The 26,965-nt window shown below is 34.4% G+C and overlaps 1 pseudogene; it reads left to right on the forward strand.

The window, feature by feature from the left end:
• Window positions 1-4,547: 4,547 nt before the first annotated feature.
• On the forward strand, window positions 4,548-22,351 carry LOC129079839 (protein-L-histidine N-pros-methyltransferase-like; annotated as a pseudogene).
• The last annotated feature ends 4,614 nt before the right edge of the window (window positions 22,352-26,965 follow it).

Genomic DNA, 26,965 nt, shown 5'->3' on the forward strand with positions numbered 1-26,965 from the left:
AATTCAAGGTCATCCACAGTGGGAAATCAAACAGAATTCTTGCAGTGTTCATTTTTCTTCCCAATTAACATCTACCTGCTTATTCAAGTTCATGCTATCAACATTAATGGCTAGTTGTTCTGTCAGTTTTATTTAGGCTCTGTAACTTTAGGGTCATTACAAGTCAAAAGTTAAGTTGGAACCTGGAAGGATAAATTGATTCTTTCCCTGCATAGAAATGAAAGTTAATACAACAATTTTTAAAATTTAATTTTGAAAATGTAATTCAACAAGTAATTGTTGAAGACAAATAACTGCTGAAGACCTGCTAGATCAGTAGCCACCATGCAAACATTTATGAAGATTAAAAAGATGCTGCCCCTAAGGATATAAATATCTAGTAGGAAGAGTAAGACAGTTCAACATAAAATGCACATATTTAAGTAGATAAAATATAGAACAGAGTATGTTAAATGTCACAATAACTTAGAAGTTCAAAGTGATAATATTTGACTGTACAGTCAATAGAAGAGGCTTTTATAAGTATTAATATATTGTTTATGGACCAAGAGAATATTTTAGATAGGTAATCATTTTAGATGGAACATTTTAAATACAGTTTGTGCACAGTCCTAAACATGAAGAAGCAAAGAGCAGAACTGTGGCTGCTGCATAGCTTAATTTACTTTGATAAGTAAATGGTATTATCAAATACCTTTGATAAGTGTATTGGGAGTCAGAATTTTTATATTCAAACCCTGAATATGATAATGCCTGGCAATGTGTTTATTATGCAAGTTAATCTCACTGAAACCCTATTTCTTCATCTGTGAAATATGGAAATTATAGTGCTTTGCTCAAAGTATTTTCAGTGTTTAATTGATTTATTGCTTTTTGGACCACTTGTCCATGGTTATATCATTAATAATTGGTATCTATTGTAAATGCACATTTCATGTATTAGTGATAAACATTTTTAGGTAAAGGAAATCTTCATCTTCTTTGCACTTTTTAATGAGATATTTGTCATAACCCTCTTCTCTGTGTTACTTTTTTGTTGCTTGTGTGTGTGTATGTAAGGACACTTACATGCAAATTGACCTCCAGGAAATTTCCTTGCCATCTGCCAGCTTTCAGTTTGTTGTGACCATTCTTGCTCTGTGACTCCCAAAAAAGCTATTGATTCTTATTGCCAAATAGTGGTTGTCACTTCCACATCTGTGCCTGGCCTGCCCTTTTCTCCTTTTCTCACAAGGCCACAATCTCTGCTTCCTTCCTATAATTCTGCTTTCTCCATGAGGGCAACTATGAGTGTGGCCTAGCTGTCTTCCATCTATCTGGTCCCATCTGTACTGTATCTAACAGAAATTAATCTACATTCCTAGCAGGTGAATGTTATTATTTCCTAGTTTATAGTTCTGATGCAGGTGCCTCTCTTTCAGGATTGGTTTATGAAGAACTTGCATTCATGCCGATAACTTATCCAAAGTTAATCCAGGAAACATATTCAGACAACAAATGTTTGCAAATATTGTTTTTGTCAATGTATTAATGTGCTTCCCCCACCCCTTAAAGAAACAATTAATTTGGCATGGAGTCGTCAGGTGTTCTTGGCTAGCTTCCAGGCATTTAAAAATAAATACAATAGAAGTACACATAAACATGTTAATTCCTTGTCATCTTTTAACACACTTAATATGTTCTCAGTTTAACTGAACACTATTGAATTTTTTTACTTTTGTTTTTCTTTATCAAAGCTAGAAAAGAATGTTCTCTTGTTAGAGATTTAGTTCTGCACCCAAAAATGGTTCCAACTGAGGGAAGAGTATGTTGTGAAACACAACAGGGTTTCTAACAAATTCCTGATTGAGATCTGTTGCTCTGCATCTGTGTGATCAGCGCTGGGTGAAAGTACTGAAACTTCACTCAGAAATCACAGTTATTATGTAGGCAACATAAATGACTTCTACTTAGCTCTGTTTATATCTTTTTCTCTTACTGTGTTAGAAACTATATATGCTTTAAATAAAAGGGAAATAAATAAAAACAACAAAATCTAAGCTTTGGAGAAATAGGTATATGTAAGTAAATTGCCTTTGCATGTCTAAAAACCTAAATGATTTTCTGAGTCTTACCAAATCAAAGTTTAAAGGCTAATCCTTTACTATGATCCATCTGTCAGGATAAAACAACCAAAACCAATTGCCTACCAGTACAATATTATTACCCAATATTTTTTATTAATTTAAATTTCCAATCTGGGCCTGGAAAACTATCTAAGAGTTGAGTATAGTTTCTGTGCTAAACAGAGGGAGGGAGGGGGCAAGGGAACATGGTGGGGGGAAGGCGGAGACAAATGTATTTGGAAAAAAAGAATTAAAAAAAAGAAAGATTTACGATAAACGAATTCTTGCATCATGTATCCCATTGTCCTTCCATCTTCCAAACCTCTTGAATTATAAGCAATGTTTCCTTTTTTATTTGTTTGTAAGTAAATTAACTTAAACACTTAATCTCGCTATGTAAATTTTGTTCACCAACCATTTGCAGTGGCATTACCTACAAGCTTTTAAAAATGTAGAATCTTAGTCCACATTCCAGACTTACTGAGTCAAAAGTCTGCATTTTATTTTCTGCCATTCTAATAAGTGTTTCATTATGATATTCATAGGCCATTTTTATTTATAAATATTTGTTGAATGATGACTTTAAGTTGTATTTAGATATAAATTTTAATATCTTAAGTGTTTAAGTTGTATTTTTTTTGCTTAGCATTTTCTTTTTTTTTCTTTTTTTAAATACTAATTATTGCATTTATGCAAAACTGCTATGGGGATCTTTTTTTCCCCCTCTTTTAAAACTCACCACTTTTCTTAGTGACAGGGCAGTAATTAGGGTTAAGTCCCAGCATAACTTGTATGAGGACATGCTGGACTAAACAGTGGAGGGAAGAGACTCCACCAAAAGATTTGCTTACATTGGCTGCATGTACTGGTAGAGGCCAAGGATATACTGCTGGGATTGTTTGTTTCTTTCTTTTTTTTTTTTTTAACTTTTATTCCTTCCTCTGGCCCCATCCCTCAGCAATCCCCGGTCTGTTTTCTGTATCTATGACCTTGAACTTCGTTTATATTTGTTTTCTGTTTGTTTGCTTTATTTTGTTTTTTGATTCCACACATGAGAGAGATCATACAATACTTGTCTTTCTCTGTCCCTCAGCATAGTGTTCTCAAGTTCCATCCACGTTGTCACAAATAGAAACATTTTATTCTTTTTTTAATGGCTGAATTATTATGTTTCTGTATCCTTTCATTATCCATTTATTCCTTGGTGGACACTTAGGTTGTTTCCATATCTTGGCCATTATAAATAATGTTATAAATATGGGGGTGCATGTATTTATTTTAGATAATATTTTGTTCTTCAAATATCTAGTAATGAAATTGTTGGGTCAGATGGTTGTTCTATTTTTAATTTTTTAGAGGAACTGTAACAGAGGGTCTGGCCCGATCACTGGGGAGTGAGAGAAACTCCAAGGCAGGGTGAGCCTGCACTCCCCGAGGGGCTTCGGGGGGGGGGGGTTGGGAAATGCCCGTTGAAATTGCAACCCAAACCCTGTGACAGCCTTTCCACACCCTTAGGTAACCCTAAACAAGCTAGTGTGGGCCAGCATTTGTTGCCCTGGCAACCAAGCAGCCCACAGGACACAGCCAGAGGCAGCTTGCACAGATCCTGCAAGGGGAAGTGGAGGCGGGGGCGGGGGGCGCGGGGGGGGGCGGCGTCGGCTACAAAGGTCGCAACACAAGGGCAATAAGATGACCCTGCTCCCGCATCAGGCATATATAGAGTGCCCCTGCGGGCTAAAAGATCCTCCTAACTGCTTCCACATCATGGTGGCAGTAGAAGGGGCAGGGACACAGTGTGGGTAATGCTTATGGTGGCCTGAATTGGCTGGGAATTTGGACGCTCCCACAGTGTATAGGATTATGGGACAAAGATTTAAAGTGGAGGGTGCACAGAAGCCCTTTCTTTTTTTACACTGCCCTCACTTGCACAGTCAGGAGCCAGCCCATGGAGGCTGAGTCCCATGCACGGGATGCATGCCCTGCCAATGGCAGCCCGCAGGACACTGGACCCCCGGCTCAGGGCTCTTGTGTTGCTCTGCTTACACAGTCTGGAGCAGGCTGATGTGGGATTCACACCTTGCCCGCGGCAACTTGTGCGGAATGCTGTGGCCCTGCACCACGGGGCACAAGCTCGGACTGCTGCCATTCTCTCGCCCTGAAAGTGGTACACAGATGCGTGGGCTGGGAATATTTGCCTGTTTCTGGAGGGCGCAAGCAGCCCTGGACACAGAGGCACAGTGGACTTAACCCCTTGCACAATCAGCTGCAGTGATTTAGCAGTGCACAAAGGCCCCAGGAGAGGGAGAAAGCTGCGGCAGGCGAACGGAGATGCTGGCTTCACAAGCGCAAGCCCCAGAGGGAGAGAGCTCAGAGCTGGAGAGATGGAGTCTCATCTTTGCAGCAGCTTTAGACTACAGATAAGAAAGGAAGGGGGCTCTGGACATGGGTATGGATTTGCCTTTTTTGGAAACAAGGGGATTTTTGGGCTTTGCAGAAGCAATGGCTTAGAGTAGAGGAATCACCAGCTTCCCCAAACTGGGCACCCTGTTAATGAAAACCATTTTCCTTCCCCAGCAATCTCTGTTCTACGGTTCGTATGGTGAGAGGTGGCCAAATCCCACTTTGTCCTGTAACAGAACCTCCATACTCTTTCCCAGAGTGGCTGCACTAATTTACACCCTCACAGACTCCATAAGGTTCCCTTTTCTCAGCATCCTTGCTAATACTTGTTATTTCTTGTCTTCAATAGTACCCTTTCTAAGAGGTGTGAGGTGATACCTCATTTGTGGGTTTGGTTTGCATTTCCCTAATGATCAATGTTTCATGTACCTTTTAGACATCTGTGGATTTGTTTTTGGGAAAAAAAAAAAGTCTATTCAGATTGCCTGCCAGTTTTTTTTTTCTTTTTCTTTTATTTTTAATTAATTAATTAATTTTTCAAATACATTTGTCTCTGCCTTCCCCTCACCACTTTCCCATGCCCCTCCCCCATCTCCCTCCCTTCCTCCCTCCTCCTCATCTACTTTCCCATGTTAATTTCCCAAGGTTTATGGCTTTAGGTTTTACCTTCAAGTCCTTAATCCATTTTGAGTTAATTTTTGTGTATGGTATAAGATAATGGTCCAGTTTCATTCCCATGTTAATTTCCCAAGGATAACCCTTCCCCTTTGGTTTTGTCCATGAGTCCTTGCTATATGTTCCTTAACTTTCCCCTTCCCTTCCTTTTCCCCGGCCCCCACTCCCTCTTTCCCTCTTGTCTCTGTTGGTTTCTTTTCCTTTCAGTGTTGCTGGTCTTATTTTCCTTGCATCTTTGTATTGTTGGTTAGGTTCCTCTTATAGGTGAGATCATATGGTATTTGTCTTTCGCCCCCTGGCTTATTTCACTTAGCATAATGCTCTCTAGTTCCATCCATGCTGTCGTGAAATTTAGTTGTTCTTTTTTTCTTTCTGCTGCATAGTATTCCATTGTGTAAATATACCATAATTTTTTGATCCAATCATCTAGTGATGCCTGCCAGTTTTTAATTGCATTGTTTGTTTTTCTATTGAGTTGTATGAGGTCTTTATATAATTTGGATATTAATCCTTTATTAGATATATGATTTGAAGTATTTTTCCCATTAAGTAGGTTACCTTTTCATTTTGTTGATGGTTTCCTTTGCTATGCAGAAGGTTTTTAGTATGATGTAGTCTCAATTTTTATTTTTGTTTGTTTGTTTGTTTGTTTTGCCTTTGTTTCTGGTTTCAAATTCAGAAAATCATCGCTGGGACACATGTCAAGGAGATTACTACCTGTGTTTTCTTCTATAAGGTTTATGGCTTTAGGTTTTCCCTTCAAGTCCCTAATCCATTTTGAGTTAATTTTTGTGTATGGTATAAGATAATGGTCCAGTTTCATTCTTCTGTATGTGGCTGTTAAGTTTTTCCAATACTATCTATTGAAAAAACTGTCCTTTCCCTATTGTATATTCTTGTCTCCTTTATCATAAATTAATTGACAATATGGAGTGAGTTTATTTCTGAGATCTCTATTCTGTTCACTGATCTGTGTGTTTTTATGCCAATACCATATTTTTTATTACTATAACTTTATATTATAGTTTGAAATCAGGAAGTGTGATGCTTTTAGCTTTATTCTTCTTCCCCAAGACTCCTTGGCTCTCAGATTTTTGTGGTTTCATACAAATTTTAGAATTAGTCATATGCCAAACAATGACATTTTGGTCAACAACTGATTGCATATGTGATGGTGGTCAATAGGATTATAATGGAACTGAATTTCCTGTAAGAAATGGAAGGATGTGTGTTTCAGAAGGAATTTGTTTTTTCTCTGATAGGAGAAATATCTGTGGGGATTTGAAATACATGTCCTCTCACAGTATCTTAATTTTGAGTGCAAACAGGCTACAGACCAATCAGTCAGCCACTGATATGTCTTAGCATAAGTGAGCTTGTTGCCACAGTGCTATTGATTCAGAGGACACTGTGGCTCTCTCAGATCTAGCTTGATGGTCTTCAGAGTACATTGCTATAAATTCTCCATTGAGTACCTAATGTCCTGTACAAGGACACAGGTCCACAGGAGTTGCCTTGACAAGTGACATTGCCACTGTAATAAAAACTTTCTGTGGTAACTTGGAGCCAGCCTGTCCCTGTACTTTGGGTATGTTTTAGGTTGTAATATGCCAGATAGTGTAATGGAACCAAAACCAAGTTTCCAAAGTAAAAATACTGACTCCTCGTTTCCTTGCTCTCTCCATGTTATATATTTCTTTTTATTTTAATGAATAACACAAAGATCCTTAATCTGACCTTTGCTCCAACATGCAATACTGAACACCACATCACCATGATAGTCTCTGATGTTCCCTTATTTCTACATTTTGATCTGTTTCTACTGATCTTCAGGCCACCTTTCACTCCCTCCTGACAGTCTCTCTTATGGTAATTTATACCTTACCCAGCCAGATTGTTTTCAATATTTTGAATCAGTCCAACCCACATCCCTGTTAATAGAGCAGCACTGACAGTTTTGATGTTCTATTTCTGACTCTGTTGGAAAGAATTAGGGGGTAGGCTTGTGGGGCAATGTTTATAAAGTCCACAGTCATGTACAGCAGTGCTTGAGGACTTCATGTTTACTCACCACTCACTCACTGACTTACCTTAAGCAACTTCCAGTCCTGCAAGCTCCATTCATGGTAAGTGCCCTATAGAAGTGGACCATTTTGTATCTGTTATACTGTATTAACTGTAGCTTTTCAAGTTTTAGATAGGTTTAACATTGTGTTTCAATTGCCTACAATATTCAGAACAGAAACATGCTGTACAGGTTTATAGCCTAGAAGCAATTGGCTATACCATCTAAGTTTGTGTAAGTGCATTCTATTATGTCCCCATGATGTCAAGAACACCTAATAACACATTGCTCAGAACATATTCCCACTGTTAAGTGATGCAGGACTGTATTTATTTCATTTCTTTTAAAAATACCACTGGAATTTTGATAAGGTTTCATTGAATCTGTAGATTGTTTTGGGTAGTATGGACATTTTAACAATACTGATTTTTCCAAACTATGAACATATAACATTTATCCATTTAATTGTTTCTTCTTCAATATCTTTCATTAATGTCATAAGTCTGTCAACATACAGGTCTTTTGCCTCCTTGGTCAAGTCTATTCCAAGGTTTTTTGTTGTTTTTTTTTTTCTTTTTAATGTAATTGTAAATGGGATTGTTTTCTTTAATTCTCTTTTGGAGAGTTTATTAATGTATATAAATACAATGGATATTTGTATATTGATTTTGTATCCTTAAACTGTATTGAATTTATTTATTAGTTCTAACAGGTTTTTGATGAAGTATGTCTGTCATACATGGCCTTTATTATGTTGAGGTACCTTCCTTCTATACCCACTTTGTTGACAGTTTTATCATAAATGGATGTTAAATGTTGTCAAATACTTTTCCTGTACCTGTTGAGATGATCACATGATTTTTATTGTATAGTAAGTTATAATACTATGTGTGGGTCTTGAACCATTCCTACATTCCTGGAATAAGTCCCACTTGAATATGGTATATAATTCTTTTAATGCATCATTGAATTTGTTTTCTTAATATCTTGTTGATGATTTTTTTAATCTTTGTTCATTAGGGATATTAGCCTGTAATTTTTCTTTTCTTGCAGTTTCCTTGTCTGCTTTTTGTATCAAGGTAATGCTGCTCTCATAAATGAGTTTGGAAGAATTTCCTTTTTTTTCTATATTTTGGAAGAGTTTGAGAAGGTTTCTAGTAATTCTTTAAATGTTTAGAAGAATTCACCAGTGAAGCTGTCTGTTCCTGGACTTTCACTTTTTAAAAAGTTTTTGATTACTTATTCAATTTTCTTTTCTAGTAATAGGTCTATTTAGATTTTCTATTTTATCATAATTCAATTTTGGTAGGTTGAATGTTGCTAGGAATTTATTCCTTTTTTATACATTAGCCAATTTGATGGTATATAATTGTCCATAATAGTTTTTTATGAATCTTTGTGTTTCTGTGATATCAGTTGTAGCATCTCTTTTATTTCTGTTTTTGTTTATTTAAGTCCTCTGTCTCTTTTTTTTGGTATCTTTCAAGAACAAACTCTTACTTTCATTGTTCTTGTTTATTGTCTTTGTAAGTTTCTATTTCATTTATTTTTTGCTCTAAACTTTTTTCCTTTTAATTTGCATTTTAAGTTATGATCATCTGCACATTAAACTTTAAAAAGTATTATCAATATTTCAGCCTCATCAGCCATTTTCCATTTTATAACCTCTTACTTGATTTATGTATCCCCCAATATTGAGGTTGCTTTGCAGAAGTTTACTGAGCATTGCCTAATAACCAAACCCAGTTCTTCTAGCCTTTTTCAATGTGTTTTAATAAAACATTCCTTCTAAAGTTCCACCCCCCCGCCCCGTGCCGATTCCTTTATGATAATAATAGAACATCCCCTTCTTCTTTGGGAAATGTGTTTATTTTGTCACTATTCTCTTCTTTCCAACATCAATGAATAGGCAAACTCCATTGTTCTAGATTTTTCCACCATTTTATTCTATTCTATTCCTAGATAAAATTACATTCATTTTTATAGTTTAATTACCTGAAGTGCTTGGTTTCAGCATCTTTCGCTTTGACCCACATTTATCCCTTGAGATTGCTTTTATCTTAAACAGCTTGGTGAGTTCCCAACCTGGATATTTTTAAGGTCAGTGTGTTTTAAGTGAACTTAAAACTTTTCTTCTTAAATTAAATTTTTTTCTTCTCTTTTGACTCATAGGCAAAATGCTGTATTTCATTTTTCAGTATATTGTAAACTCCTTCAAGTTGTGGATCAGTTTAATATGTAGAACCTTACAATGTGAAGGCAGGATTCAAAACATTTACCTTATACCTTACTTGCTTAACCAAATTCTTTAATTCAAAGGTCAGTTTACTTCTCTTCTACCAAAATGGTTCTTACAAATATTTGGTGGGGTTCTAAAAATTAAGGCTATTATAATCACTAGGCAAAGGTTAAGATAAATAAAATTACCCTACAGAATGAACTATATGGAGAATACCAAATGGCGACCTCAAGTACACATTTATTCATGTACCTGTATTTTTGTGTTTCTCTCAAAATATCTATCTCTCTACCTATTAAAACTACTTAAATACAACATTGTGATATAAAAATATCCTCTTAGAGAAGTTGGTGGAAATAGTTGTTAAAAATTATAGATGAAGTCTTTATATACTGTTTGTGGCTCAGATCCTCTTATTATACTGTTTTCTTATTTACTCATCTTTTTGTGTTATTTTTATATCTTGGGCTTATATTTTTTTCAGGGTTAATATTCAATCCAGAGGAAAAAGTTTCTCTTAATTAGACATAAATCTAGTTTATTAACTGTATTCCTGTAACTTTTTCTGTTTGTTAATATATATGTTTATGAGTGCCTAAAATTCAGTGGAGGCTGAAGTGAGTGAAAAAAGAAAACAGATTTGGACTTCATAATCTATTCTCTACTAATCGCCTTTGTGGTCTAGATATGTGATTTAAATGTGCTGAGATTCTGTTTCTCCCTGGGAGTGTTTTAAAGAATAAATAATGACATTTTACATTGGTTTAGTCACTTCAGGGGAAAACCTGATTTTAATGGCTACTACCTATAGAATCTTATGCTAGTTACATAATTTTTGAATGCTTCAATTTCTGCATGGATAAAATATAGTTCTTAAATAATATTTATGATTATATTAACTTCTAACTTATGTTTTTTTTCTTCCATAATTTTCTTTTCTTTTTTTTTTCTTTTTAATTCACTGTGGTATATAGATTCTATTCAGAAACCAGCTCTGGTTTCAAGCATTTAGTCTGCCAACTTCTGGCTACTGTCAACTCTAAACTTTACTCGTCTATTAATATAATTGAGATCACAATGTTCATTTGAAGTAAAGCTTGTAAAAATGTGATGAGTACTGTAAGATGATATATATTCTGAATTATTTAATTAAATTGTAGGTAATTGGTTATCTAATAATTCATTCAACAAATATTTACTGAACACGTGAAAAGTTCTATGCTTTGTGTTGAACACTGAAAATGATACACGCAGGCTCTGCTTTAAGGGGTTTACAGATTTGTGGAGAATACATCATGTATATATAGCAGTTTCATAGTGTGATGCATTTATGATAGGAGTAGGCACAGCATGATTAAAGACTGACCCTCCCTTGAGTAAAACCAGAATTCACTTGCCTAAATTTTACATGAAAATATTACATTTGACGGTTCATTATTTTCTTCACTAAGTAACTCCCATTTTGCCTATGTGGTAGTTGATTTTATATGTCAACTTGGCTGGGACACTGAGTACCCTGACTTTTGCCCAAACATTCTGGGTGTGTCCATGAGGATGTTTCTGGATGAGGTTAACATTTGAATTGCTAGTCTGAGTAAAACGGAGTGCGTCCCTAATTGGAGCAGATCTCATCCTATCAGTCTAAGATTTGAATAACACATAAAGGCTTAGTAAGAGGGAATAGCTGACTGACTGAGCAGGGACATTGGTCTATTCCATCCTTCACACTCTGACTGAAACAGTGGTTCTTTCTGGGTCTTGATCCTGCCAGCTTTTAGATGGACCATACACCATTGGGTCTCCTTGATCTCTGGTTTGCTGACTGGGATCTTCGGACATCCTAGTCTTCATGATCACGTGAGTCAATACTTTATATTATATCTGTGTGTGTACTCACACAGGCAAACAAACATATATCCTATTTGTTCTGTATCTCTGGAGGACCTGGGCTAATGCATTCCATTTTTAACCTAAGTTCCTTACTGAGTGCCTCCCAGCTTACTCCCCTAACCTTCCACCACAGGGCCACAGCCATTAAATAACTGAAGCAAAGTAAAATAGTTTCATAGTCAATTCAAATAAAACTGTTTTCCTTGCCACGTGTGAGACTGTAGGAGAATATGAGAAAAAAACCTGTGTACCAGTTATTGGGTGTGTTTACCCAACTTTTTTTTTCAACAAAATGCTTTGAAGCTTTATACCATTCTCAATTCTACTGGTATCTTGTAATTTGCCCTTTCATCTATACCTATGCAGGAAATGATGAACTTTTATCTTTAACTTCAAAAGACATGTTCCTGACTTAGCTGTACTTCTGGGTAAAAATTACACAGAATCGGCTAAACTAGTACTGATGTGAGAAACATTGATGCAAAACCTGTTAGCTTCTTAGCTATATCCTTTTATTCTTATGTTTTCTTTACGGTTCAAAAGATGCCAAATGCAGTTTACATCAGTGTGTGAAGAAGAGATTTTTTGACAGCAGCAAAATAGTTCAAATTAGCTGTAAAATCTGCCTGGTCAAACTGAATTCAGAAAAAGTTTTACACTTACTTCTGGAGACAATGATTAGCTTTATTAGGGGGAAAAAATGCCACCAAGTTAGTCTGTCAGTCACAATGTCTAATTTCTTTTTTTTTTCATTCAAAAGGTATGGAATATAAGTTTGGTTCTGTGTGAATTCTGAAATAGCTTATGACAGTATAAAAAAAACCCCATATTCTAGCAGTTAAATGTGTAACAGATAGATATGGAAATATACTTGTATTTAAGAAGGTATTATCTAGACTTAAATGCTAAGCAAAATTTTCAAAGGACTGTCCCTGGGGGTTAATATCTACAAGAATGCATTCAACGCACATCTTTTCTTAAATAATATGTGATTTTTTTGAGAATTAATTTTGCTTAGAGTTTAGAATCACTGTCAAAAAATAAGAAATATAAAATTGAAATTGAGAGAGAGAGGAGGAACCTCAGGTAAAAAGTGTAATTTATTTGTGTGTAGTGTTAATTATTGATTGTGTGTGCATATATTCATTACACAAGGAAAAAAACATTGAGCTGAAAATGCCTGCGTGACCTTGATCACTAGAAATTAGATGATATCAATATCACCAGTAGCTCCAGAATTTTCTTTGTCTTTCAGTATGTTAGACTGCATTAACACAAATGTCAGTCTTTGAGTTTCTTTGCTTAGGCTGGTGACTTTCAAATAATTGTATGGCCAACAAAGTTTATTCTTAAAAGTAAACAATGAAGATACAGTCTATAAAGTATAGAACTAATATATATTGGATTAATATATGTTAATAAGCCATCATTTTATTTATAAACTCATTTTTATACTGACAATGTTATTTGCAAATGTTAAATCCTATCTGATTATAAGACATTATTACCTTTAAAAAACCAGAGGACTATTTCAAAGATGTATAGCATTAAATTACATTTATCTGTAAATTAGGGTTGGAATATTTAGTAATTGGGTCAGCTATTGTGGAAGAAAGAGTGAGAGATAAGTAGTCAGGACTTTTTCCAGTCCTAAATTTTAATATCAATTAAATATTCATTATAATGTATATATAATTATAAAAATATATGTTAATATATTCCTGATAAAAAAGAATATATATTTGCATTATAAGAAGTATGATGGATTAGGGATAAAAAGGACAAGGAATTTTATGTTCCAAAAATAAATATTTTTGTTGTTTTTGCTTGATTCTAAAATTACAGTGATGTTGATGCAAAAAAAGAGAAGTGTGAGTTCTCCAATTTCATTTTTCTTTATAAAGATTGTTTCAATTACTTAGGTTTTCTTGCATTTTTTATGATATTTAGGATGAGCTTGTTAATTTATGCAAAAAGTGGTAGCTAGGATTTAGAAAGGGAACATATTGAATTTGTAGATTAATTTAGGGAGTATTGTAATCTTAATAATATTCAGTCTTATAATATATGTACTAGGGCTGTCTTGCTTTTTACTTAGGCCTTCTTTAATATTTTTCAATGATGGCTTGTCACTTTTCAATTTATAAATCTTGAGCTTCTTTTGTTAATTTATTCTTAAACATTTAAATAGTTTTAGAGATTCTACTGTAAAATGAATTATTTTCTTAATTTTATTTTTGAATTCTTTCTTGTTAGTATATAAAAATACAAATGACTTCTCTATATTTATCTTGTGTTATACAACCTTGTTGAACTTCTTTAGTTCTAATGACCTTTTTCTGAATCCTTGGGATTTCCTAAATCTGTGAATAGAAATGGTTTTGCTGCTTCTTTCCACTCCAAATGCCTCCTTACAATTAACTTGCTGAATTGCTCTGTCAAAAATGACAGAGCATAATGTTGTGTACAAGTGTTGGGTATCTTTGTTGTTTCTTATGTTAGGGGGAATGCATTCGGTCTTCCATTATTCAATATAATTAGAATTATGAATTTTCACCGGTGCCCTTTGTCACTATGAAAAAGTATTCTTCTATTCCTAGTTTGTTGAGTATTTTAAATATGGAAGGTTGTTGGATTTTGTCAAATGCTTTTCCTGAGTCTGCTGAGATGATCATATAAATTTTGTCATTTACTGTCTTAATATGGTTTATTACAGTGATTAACTTCTATATATTAAACGAAATGTGAATACTTAGAATAAATTACATTTGGTTATGGTGTCCTTTTAAAGTGCTACTGAATTAGGTCTGCAAGTATTTATTTGAGATTTTTTTGTATGTATATCCATAAGAGATATTGTCCTGCAGTGTTATTACTTGGGATGTCTTTCTGGGTTTTTTATCAAAGTACTACTGGACTCATAGGATGAACTGAAAAGTTCTTCCTCTCCATCTATCTTTTTTTAATGGATTGTGAAGGATGGTTTTTAACTGTTCTATAGAATTTGGTAGAGTTCATTGGTGAATTCATATGGATTGAACTATTCTTTGTAAGAAGTTTGTTTAATTATTATCTCAACAACTTTAGTTATTATAAGTCCACTTAGTTATTTTTTTAATTTCTTCTTGAGTTAGTATAAATAATTTGCTTTTAGAAATATGTTCATGCCATCTAGTTATCTAATATATTACTCATAGTATTTCTCTATTAATATCCTTTTAATTTCGGCAAGAGTAGTAATGATGTCCATTCATTTTTATGTTAATAATGCAATTTTTTTTCATAGTAAAACTAAAGGTCTGCTGATTTTGTTGCTCTTTTCAAAGAACAACTTTTGGTTTCATTGATTTTTACTATTGTTTTTCTTTATTTCAGTTTTTCTCTAGTCATTAAAATTTAGGTTTAGTTTTCCTTTCTAGGTCATTTTTAATTATATTTTAATTTGCTGCAATTATTTTTTCCATAGAAGTTTTTGGTTTACAAAACAATTAAAAAGAAGATATGGAGATTTCCCATAAATGGCCTGTCCCTACATTCATAGCCTTCCCAATAAACTACACCTTTTACCAAAATGGTACATTCTTTTTTTTAACCAGGGATGAGCCTACATTGATATATCAAAATTACATAAAGTCTATATAGTTCAGCAGTCACTTTTAATATATCCATAATTATAGTATTGTAGAGTATTTCACTGCCCTTCAAATTTTCTGTACTCTGACTATTCATCTCTCACTTAATCCATCTCTGACAACCACTGATTATTTTTTACTGTTTCCCTAGTTTTGCCTTTTCGAGACTGTCAAATAGTTGGAATCATACATTATATTTCAGATTCACTTTTTTCCCACTTAATGGCATGCATTATAGTTTCCTTCATGTCTTTTCATGGTTTGACAGCATCTTTCTTACTTTTAGAGTTATTTATTAATTATATTTTTATTGTTGTTCTTTTACAGTTGTCCCAGTTTTCCCTCTTTGTTCTCCCCTGCCAGTTTGTTCCTTGTTTCCATGCTTCTGGTTCTATTTTTCTCATTTGTTTGTTTTGTTCATTAGGTTGCTCTTATAGATGAGATCACATGGTATGTGTCTTTCACCACTTGGCTTATTTCACTTATCATATACTGTGTAGTTTCATCCTTGCTGTGGCAAAAAGTAAGCCTTCCTTGTTTCTTTCTGCTATATAGTATCCCACTGTGTAAATGTACCACGGTTTTCTGATCCACTCCTTTACTGATGGGTACTTAAGCTGTTTCCAGCATTTGGCTATTGTAAATAATACTGCTATGAACATTGGGGGGCATAAGTTCTTTTGAATTGGTGATTCAGAATTTTAGGGTATAATCCCAGCAGTAGAATCACTGGATCAAAAGGTAGTTAATTCTAAATAATAGTTTATTATCTAGATGTACCATAGTTTGTTTATCTACTTACCTACTAAATAATACCTTGGTTGCTTCCAAGTTTTGGCAATTATGAATAAGCCTGATATAAGCATCTGTGTGTAGGTTTTTGTATGGACATAATAGCTCCGAAATACCAAGAGTGATTGTGGATCTAGTGGACAAATTTCCCTAAATAAAAGACACGTTTTTAATTTACACCAAAAACTATTGATTGGGGTATTTTGAGTATGTTGGCTATCTCTCACACAGTAGAACACTGATTATTCTTAGTTAATATCTCAATTTGATCGCTATCAACTTCAACTGGTCCACCTGACCATGGAGCATGGTCCAGCAAGGAATCTCCAACATGAAACTTTGCCAACCACTTTTGACACATTCAATCAGTCACAGCACTTTATCCATACACTGTGCAATTTTTTTTTTTTGCATTTCAGTTGCATTTTTATCTTTCTTGAAATAATAAAACATAATATGCTGAAAATGTTGCTTATTTTCTTCCATTCTCAATATTTAAATAGGTACACAAAAATTCACCAATTTAGATAAGTAATTTTAAATGTGTGCTGATATGACAGTGTCACAATACAACCTAACAAAATCATTTTGAATGAAATTAAAAACAACCAGGAGCTCCTAGAGCCAGCACAATGTAGAAATAGAACAAACTTTTGGCCAAATCAATAATGGATTCTTACCTTATCTGTAAACAAAGATAGTTTTATGTCTTGTTTCCTAATTTGTATATCGTTTATTTCCAATATGATGTTCAAAAAGAGTGACAAATGGAACATCATTGACTATACTTGATCTTAGTGGAAAAGCTTTGAGTTTCTCACCATTAAGTATGATGTAATGGTAGGTTGTTTTTAGACAGTCTTTATCAATTTAAGAAAGTTTCTCTATTTTTTCTGAATTCTTATGGTACAAGATTAGCTTCTTGACTCAAAAATATTTTCTTCTTTCATGCAATTGTTTGAAGATATAAACTTAAAGCACTCTTTTGGCTGTGTTCATTATGTTTGGGTATATTTTGTTTTTATTTTCATTCATCTCAAAGTGTTTTATCATTTCTTTTGTTATTTCTTGGGACAATTTATTATTTATAATTAAGTTGTTTAATTTTCATACATTTGTGAATTCCCAGAAATCCCTTTTGTATTGATTCTTAATTATATTCCACGTGGCCAAAGAAACTACTTTGTATAATTTCAATTCTTTTGAATTTACTGTAGCTTGTTTTATGGTAAAACAAATGGCTAACATTGGAAAATGTTCCATATGCACTTGAGAAAGTGTGTAATCTGCTGTTGTTTGTAGTATTTTTATAGTTATCTGTTAGATCTTGTTGGTTTATAGTGTAATTCAGGTCTTCCTTTTCCTTCTTAATTTTTATTTTGTTTTTTCATGTGTTACTGAAAGTTGGGTATTAAACTCTTTAAATGTTATGGTTGAATTGTCAATTTCTACCTTCAATTTTGTCACTTTTAGCTTTATTTTGGTGCTCCATTATTATGCAAATATACTGCATGTTTATAATTTTCATGTCTTCCTGATGGATTGACACATTTTTACTTAAAAATATTTTCCAACTAAAATTTTGGTTTTAATATCTACTTTGTGGGTATTTCTTGTATTGAATAACTTTATATCTTTGTACTTTCAATCTATTTGTGTCTTCGCTTTCAAGTATGTCTGTTGTATAACAGTATTATACTATTGGATAATTTTTAAAATTTCTTTAATTTATGCTTTTCAACTGGTGTTTAGTTTATTTAGATTTAATGTAATTACTAAAAATAAACTTGTATCAGAAATTTTGATAATGTTTGGTTTGTCTTATTTATTTAGTTTTAAAAATTTTATTGCATTTTTTCTATTACCATTAACTCATTTATATATTCCTCCCCCCTGTAATCACCTCACTGCTGTCCACGTCTGTGATTCCTTTTTTCTTTGTTTCCTCACCCGTAATGCCCCCTCCAACAAGAGTTGTCATCCTGCTCTCTATGAGCCTGCCTATTATTTTGCTTGTTAATTTTACTGAGGATGATATTAGTTAATAAAATTATATAAGTTTCAGGTATACAATTCTGTAATACATCATCTGTATATTGTTTTGTGTGTTTACCACCCCAAGTCAAGTGCCCTTCTATCACCACGTATTATTTACTCCCCCTATAGCCTCATCTACCTGCTCCCACCCACCTCTGGTAATCAACATGCTATTGCCTGTGTCTAGGATATGATGTGTTTTTTGTTTGTTTGTTTTGTTTTTCCTACTTACTCCTTTCACCTACTAGAAATGCCCATGATTTTATCGTCCATGTTTCCTTCTAGGGATTTTATGGTTTCAAATCTAACATTTAAGTCTTTAATTTATTTTAAATTTATTACTGTATGGTGTAAGAAGGTAGTCTAGTTATTCTGCACATATCTGTCTGATTTTCCAAACACCATTTGTTGAATAGACTATTTTTACCCCATTGTATGTTTTTGCCTCTTTTATCAAATACTAATTGACTATAAATGTGTGGGTTTATTTCTGGGCTTTCTATTCTCTTCCATTGATCATGTCTGTTTTTATGCCAGTACCATTCTATTTTGATTACTATGGCCTTATAGTATAGTTTGATATTAGGTAGCGTGATTCCTTCAACTTTGTTCTTCTTTCTCAAGATTATTGTGGCTATTCTGAGTGTTTTGCAGTTCCATATAAATTTTTGGAATATTTATTCTAATTCTGTGAAATATGCCATTGGTATGTAGATAGGAATTATGTTGAATCTATAGATTGCTTTGGGTAGCATGGGAATTTAATGATGTTAATTCTTCCTATCCATGAACATTGTATAACCTTCCACTTATTTTTATCTTTTTCAAAGTTTCTTCATCATTGTCTTACAGTTTTCTAAGTACTAGTCTTTTAAGTCCTTGGTTAAATTTATTTCTAGGTATTTTATTTTATTCTTTTTGAAGCAATTGTGAATGGGATTGTTTTCTTAGTTTCCATTTCTGATACTTCATTATTGGTGTATAAAAACCCAACTAATTTCTGGGTATCTATTTTCTGTCCTGCTACTTAACTGAATTCATTTATTAGTTTTAGTAGTTTTTTGGTGGGGTCTTTAGTGTTCTCTATATACATTATTATGTCATCTGCAAAAAATGACAGCTTTACATTTTCTTTCCAATTTGGATACCTCTTATTTCTTCTTCTTGTCTGATTGCTATGCCAAGGATTTCCAGTGCTCTATGGAATAAGACTGGTGATAAGTGGACATCCTGTCTTGTTTTCGATCTTAAGGTGAACACTTATATTTTTGTGCATTGAGTATGATGTTTGCTGTGGGGTTTTCATATATGGCTTTTATTATGTGGAAGTATGTTCCGTCTATTCCCAATTTACTGAGAGTTTTTACCCTAAAGATGTACTGGATATTATATGCTGTTACTGCATCTGTTGATATAGTAACATGGTTTTTATCTTTCATTTTGTTTATGTGGTATTTCACATTTATTGACTTGCAGTTATTGTACCAACCTTATATCCACTAATAAATCCCTCTTGATCATGATGTATGATCTTTTTAATGTATTGCTGGACTCGGTTAGCTAATATGTTTTAAGGATTTTAGCACCTATGTTCATTACAGATATTGGCCTATAATTTTCTTTCTTTGTAGTGTCTTTATCAAGTATTGGAATTAAGATAATGCTGGCCTTAGGTGACCAAAATAAGCTTAGGTGTCTTCTCTTGAATTTTTGAGAATAGTTTGAGAAGGAGAGGTTTTAGTTCTCTGAATGTTGGGTAAAATTCACCTGTGAAGCTATCGATCCAGTTCAGGACTTGTCTTACTTATTTTTTATTCTTTTATTTTCTTATCCCTCCCTTTTTTTTGTATTTCATAGATATTTTCCAGTGTTCCATTTTTAAGTTCTTGTTTCTTCTTTTACTATATATGTTAGTTATTTTTAATTCTGGCCCTTTGGATTACATTTGTCATCTGATTACAAAATATTATTTTAATGTTATAATGTGACAAATCTAGAAATCAAATTCTACCTCTTCTCAAGATATGTTGCTTTAACTGGTGTTTTTGTTTAGTGACTTTAAAGGACTGTTTCTGTCATGTAAGGGCACTGTAGTCTCTGATTAGTTCAGTTAGCAGTTAATAATTAAAGATTTCCTAAATTCTATTAACCAATAATTCTTCCAGCCTTTGCGGAGGGGTTGCATGTATGTGCCAGGGTATGTTTTCAGTGGCCTGCCTTACCTTTTATTTGTTTGAGCTGAGCCTCACAGTCAGAAGTGAGAGGTTAGGACTTTTGCTGTCTTTTCTGTGCATGCACACAGACCTTATTTATATGACCTTCTAGATTCTCAGGAATGTGTCAGAGAAATATGACATTTTATATCTCAGTGTTTTGCTTTTAAGATTTTGGTCAGCCTCTTGTTAGCCACAACTCGGGCAGCTTCAATGCTAAACAATTAGCGCTGATCACCTGCCACAGTGCCTTGGGGATGGATGGGGCCGTTCCCACAGAGTGAGTTCCTGAAGTCAGGTCAAATAAAGACAACCCCTGATAAGGGAGCTTTCATCAAGCTGATAGACAAGTCAAATAGTGACATTCTTGTGGACAAGGTTTTGTGAGGCTCAAAATCTGTTCCAATAGCTTCTAGGGTGCTGGTTTTCATGACTTAAGCACAGTTGCAAGGCTATTTTCAAAGCTACTGAAGAGCTGGAAAGAAAGGAGTAGGATTAGAGCAAATTAAAATAACTCAAACTCACTTTTTTAAAAAAATTAGGATTCAGCTTTTTTAAAAAAAAAAGTTTTTTTTTTACATACTACAAGGCTTTAGTAGCTTCAGGGTTCTGAAAAGTTTAGTTTTGAGAGTTTTTATTAGTGCTCTTTTTGCTTTTTTGGAGAAGCAGATTTTCAGAAGTCTTTACTCTGCTGTTATAGACCATTATGGTTTTGTACTTTCTGTTTCAAAGGTCACTAAATCTCTTCATTCAAGAATGCAGCCCTGACTGGTGTGGCTCACTTGGTTGGAGCATCGTCCCGCAAAGCAAGAATGCAGCTCTTGCCCTGTCCCCGAAGGAGCTGGATGGGCAAGTTGGGCCAGAGGGCTGGAGCTGGGCGGCAATGGTGGCCCATTCTGCTTCTCTCCTGGGTGTTGGCGGTGATTGGCACCAAGCGCCCGTTGCTCTCAATGAGACTGCTGGAGAGCTAGCTGTGCCTGAGTGTCCGCCTGGCTGGTGTGGAAGATGCGAACGCTGCAGTGCCTACTTACCTGCTCCCTGTGCATGAACATGACAAGCCCCCTCACTCACCCCGCCACCCCTGGCCCCCAGGCTGGCCAGAGGCGCCCCAAGTGCAACAGGAAGGTGATCCACTAGTGTTATGTGTGCAAAAGAGAGAAATTATGTGAATTACCCCAGGCTATGCTTGTTCAGAGTTACCTCAGTCAAGGGACACAGGTCTTCTTAAACAACGGTGTAATTATATCATTTATTTGTGTTGTCTATTTTTAGTCTGTTTATATATAGAACATTTATCAATGGATTGCTAGGAAGAGGCTCAATGTTTGTGTTTTCACCAGATCAGTTTCAGAGACTGCTTAAAGTTAACCCACACTGGGAAACCCATAGACTGCTTGATTTGGGTGCTGGAGAAGAAGTCACAAAAACCATGAGCCCTCATTTTGAAGAAATTTACCTCACTGAGATGTCTAAAACTATTGTAACCTGTTGTTATGAAAACCAATACTCCATAGGCAGGAGAGGGAAACAGAACAAAATGATGAAGGGAAGGAACTGCAAAGTTCTTTACGTGCAAATGAGCCCAGTCCATTCCAATAAGGCCCGTGATGGTGCAGTGTGTATCATCCTGGTTTAGGCATCCTGGCTTCACAGCATCCCAGCTTCATGTCATCCTGGCTCCATGGTTGAAGGTCAGCAAACCTCTAGGAACTGGGGAGCTTGAAGGTTGGGATCTGTATCTTTTAAAGTTCGTTCCTAGGATTCTTATACAGACATGCTGGTCATCTATAAACTACATATTAGTCAGAGTCAGCACTTACAGACACAATGTCAAAAGAATGGTGGGGTGGGTTACAATTTCCCACCGTTATAATGCTCCCCTGTTGCACTATGATATGGCAGCTTCAGAAGATATAGTGTTTGGTATAAATGAGTAGCAGAATACAGGGTTCCAGTATGATGTTATCAGCGCTTGAATTTGCTGGACTGCTGTGATCACCCCCTAACTTTGTTGAAGGACATCAGAAGTATCTTGGCGCCAACTAGAGGCAGAGTCCTCCTGGCCCTGCTCTTACCCTTTCATCCCTATGTGGAAAACATAGGTAGCAAGTGGGAAAAACCATCAAAAATTTTGGAAATGAAGGGACAGAACTGGAAAGAACAAGTGAAGGGTCTGCCTAGTTTCAAGGAAAACAGGTTTGGTTATTGAAGCTTTCCCCAGACTTCCGTACCTGTGTGAAGGGGATGTGTGTAATGACTACTATGTTGTAGATGTCACTGTCTTTGTGCTCAAACCAGAGTAAATCCTTGGAGGACACAGTCTGCAGAGCCCACCCTAAGAGGGTCCCCTCCCGGAGAGGGTCCGCATTCTCCATTACGTGAAGGGGTTGGGGCTCTCTGGGTCATTCTAAATATCATGTAGGTATTTAAAAAAACAAAATATTAATTATTTCTTTGTAGTGTGTAAAGGGAATGTTTTAAAATGCAATTCTTTGAGGAATTTTATCACTTCTTACATAATAATGCAGGTCTCACTCCAATTATGGAAGATTTTTTTTATACTTAATTGCAGTGGGGACCAATCCCCAGTCATGATTCCAAATGGAAACAGTAAATATGGATCACTTTCAAAAGAAGACTGGCAGTAAAGATATTCATTCAGTTTGCAGATACTGGGTATAAGATATAGCTACTGATACTATTTTGTGTTTAGACATTCTTTCTGTCTTTATTCAAGAAAATGTTTTTAATCATGCTAATAAACTGTTTTGGGCATTAAAAAATAGGAATATAGGTAAGTAGCTACTAACAGTATAAAGTGAGAAAAAAATCAGAGTTGAAATTGACCTTGAAGATGGAGTAGGGGATATTGACTAGAAGGGAGGACAGAGAGAGATATCTGGTGGTGAAGTTTATATATATCTTGACAAATTGTGGCTGCACAAATATATATTATGTCAAAATTGGTGAATGGATACTTAACATATGTGCAATTCATTATAGTATGTAAATTTTAAAAGTGTAAGTAAATATTGATCTCCAGTAATGCTCTATGTTCTAAAGTATCTAGAGGAAAATTTACTGATGTCTGCAGTTAATTTACTTGAAATATTTCTGAAATAAGATGGATTCATGGATGGGTAGAGGAATTGATATTTACATGAAAGAGAAAGTTTAGTGAAAGTTAATATTTATACAGTTTTTCACTATGAAATCTGTCAAATTTGCCTTACTTTTTTTGAAAAAATTATAATACAATGTTATGGTAAAAACTTTAAGTTATTAGGTTTGAAACATTTTTATTAGTGTCCCAATATAATGATCAGTGTTTTTCTAAATTAAGTAACCCTGGAAGCATTGATATGAAGCGTACAATCCTTGTAAAAGGGCTAAAGCTAAAATCCTCCAAGAACTGAGGAAATGTAAAAAAAAAGAAACAAAGAAAAAAGAAGGATTGCTATATTCCTCCTAAACTGTGAGGACAGAAATTAGTATCATTTACAGCTCCATATAGGTGCCAGTTTGGAAATTTTATTATAATGGAATAAAAACATGAAACACTGCTTTCCATTTTTCAGTACCATTTCTGTAAAAATAAGAAGTAGATGAATCAGGTATCAAACATTTATGAGACCAGTGAACACAATGGTTTAGTTCAAAGCTCTGTAAAAATAAAACTGGTTCATAGGAATCTTGTGAGGTGAAAATTGTAAATGCCAAAATAAAAATGCAATACAGTCAGTGTATACCAGGACCATCTTCTTTTCCCCAGAAACTTCATTAGCCCACAGTTTAGAATTTAACATAAAGTATAATGTGTTCTCATCTGGACCAGATTATTAGCCTATCTTTTGCAGAACGGGTAGGTTGTTACTTAATGTGATTGCATGATAAAAAGCCTGACTATGCCCTGTAAAAATGTATCAGCAGTCACCACCACAGCAGAATCTATTACATAATTGGAAGCACAAAGTAGTGCTTTTGGAGCTGAGAGGAAGAAATTGAATAGCTGGTTCATCATGCTGTTTAACAAAGCAGGAATCGGGACTGTAGGTAGTAACACACTGACATCGCAGGTCATCCAGGCTGTGTGGATCTCTGTACCTGAGAGAGCCAATGGAGCCTGGATACACAGGGCTGTTTAAGTGCTATTTAATCACCTTAGGAGATGTCTGCACTGTTTTTATCTTGCTCTCTTTTATGGACAAACAGGAGCTCTTAGCACAATAAATGTACTGAATCTCTGCTATAGAGGGAATAAAAGAAAAAGAACTTTCTGATAACCAAAAAAAGACATTTTAATACCTATCTAGTACCTAATATAGAGCCAGACACATAGTAGTGACTCAGGCAATGTGTGCTGATTAAATAAAAGCATGAATGAATTAATGCATTTTTTTTTAGCACGCCTTTATGGAATAGATACTATTTGCGAGGATTTGTGCTGGAGTCAGGACACAAAACTTCTTGGTGCTAGGTCTCAAGAAACCTATAATATACCAGGGAATTTTTACAAGTATTTATACCACAGGCAGAAAATAATAAGAGCTATTTGTAAGAGAAATTTTGAGAGCTACTGGAGGACAGAAGCAGCTAGGATCATCTTGGAAGTCTGTGAATTCAGTTGCATTTGGAAGGAAAGTAAGATAACAATAGAAGGAAAAGAGATTGAGGAAATGAGGGTATTACAGGTAAATTTAGGTAAAAGAATGGGAATGGAATGAACATAAAATATGATTTTTTAAAATCAGCTTTATATAATTTATAAAATCTTATAGTTCAATGAGGTTTGATATATTTATAGTCTCATAATGACAAAAACAATAATGAAATACACAATTTTCATCACTTGTAAAAGTGATGAAAACTCATGTTCTATATTAGTACCACACTGCCCTTTGAAACAAACTACCACAAAATTAACACAGATGTATTCTTTTGCACTTTTGAACATCAGAATTCCAAAATAAGTCTTATGGAAATACAATTGAAGTATTGTCAGAGCTAGCTTCTTCTGAAGGCTCCAGAGGAAAATCTATTGCTTGCCTTCTACAGTTCCTAGAGGCTCTGAGTATTTCATGGCTTCTGAATATATCACTCCAGTTTGTTGCTGTCACATTGGTTCTCGTCTTCCTGTCCCTCCCCTCCTGTGCTTCTCCTTCTGACTCCTGCACCTGCTCACTGTGATTACAAAAGGCTACCTGGATAATCCGGGATAATGTTCATTCCCATCACAAGGTTCTTAACTTAATCACATCTGCAAAATCCCTTTTACCATATTAAGTAACATTCACACGTACTGAGGAATTATGATGTAGACTTACTTGGGGAGGGAGGCATTACTGCATTTTGATAACAGTTCTCTGCCCCAAATCCTTGACCCTGGAAATCACTGATCTCTTTTTTATATCACTATAGTTTTGCCTTTTCTAGAAAGCCATATCAATGGAATCATACAGCATAAGATAGCTTTTTGTGTCTGATGTCTTTTACTTAACATGGTGCTTTTTGAGATTCATCCATCGTGTTGAAGGTAACAGTAGCTTTCTGTTTTGTTTTATTTTGTTTTTTATTGTGGCATAGTTACCATTTTATAGGTATGTGACAATTTATTCACTCACCAAGTGTTTGTCTTTTGAGGTTTTCCCCCTAGGTTTTGTCTATTACAAATAAAGCTGGCACGGATATTTAAGTGTAAGTATTGTTTTGAAATGTGTTCTTATTGCTCCTGGTTAAAAAGATGCATTTGTAGAATGCCTTCATAAGAAGCTGTTACACTACTTCCAGTGTGGCTGTGCCATTTTGTATTTTCAGCAATGAATGAGAGATTCAGTGAAGATAGAGCTTTGCTAAAATTTATTATTGTTTGTTAGCTTTTAACCATTCTAAATAGTATGCAGTGGTATCTCATTACTCCTTTTATTTCAGTAATAGCTATCTTTGTGTGCCTATTTGCAATAGATATATCATTTTTGGTTTTTGCCTATTTTAAATTGTTTTTTTATTGAATTGAAAGTTATTTGCATATTCCAGAATACAAGTCTTTTATTAAAATATGTTTCCAAATATTATTTTTAGTTTGTTGATGACATTTTCATTTCATTAACAATGTGTTTTAAAAAGAGAGTTTTTAATTGTGATAAAATCCAATTTATATATTTTTAATTTTCTGTGTCATTTATCCTTTCTTAGAATTATTTGCCTAATCCAAGGTAGCATTGATGTTTTGCATATGCTTTCTTTTAGAAGTTTAATAAAGTTAGGTCTCACATTTAGGAATTTGATTTACTTAAAACCAATTACTGAATATGGTGTGAGGTAAGAACAAAGATTCACTTTTATTTGTATGTCAATTTCAAAGAAAAGGTAAGGAATGGATATGAAAGTATATAGGCAAATGATATAAATATTGTTTTAAATATGCTTTGTATTTTGATTAATTTTAAATTTACAAAATAATTGCAAGGTTATTACATAATTCTCCTAAATCCCTTTCCAGTTCACCATATATAGAAATGCCTAGTCTTCTTCATCTGTGTATCTTTAAATGTAACTGCTACTATCTTTCTGTTTTCAAGTATGACCTTCTCTAATTACTACTTCCTGTTTTTTCTTTCTGGAATTCTACTTGTCAGATAATGGGACTCCTGTTGTCATTCTTTGTATTTTCTCTTTGACCATTTGTCTCACTTTTTGAGAAACTTCATTGACTTCATCTTTTTTCTTACTGAGGTTTTAGAATAACTTCTTCCATCACAATTTTAATTCCCAAGAGTCTTGCCATGAATGCTGATGGCTCTGTTCATGCACATATTTGCGTTTTAGAGATATGACTTACATTGTACTCCTCTTTTTTCCTTCTGCATCATTTCCTACACACACATACAGGTGGTGTGTGCATTACTTTCATGCTGCTA

Source organism: Pteronotus mesoamericanus, unplaced genomic scaffold (assembly GCF_021234165.1).
Source record: "Pteronotus mesoamericanus isolate MK-2021 breed Mesoamerican mustached bat unplaced genomic scaffold, CSHL_Meso_final contig_82, whole genome shotgun sequence".
NCBI lineage: Eukaryota > Metazoa > Chordata > Mammalia > Chiroptera > Mormoopidae > Pteronotus > Pteronotus mesoamericanus.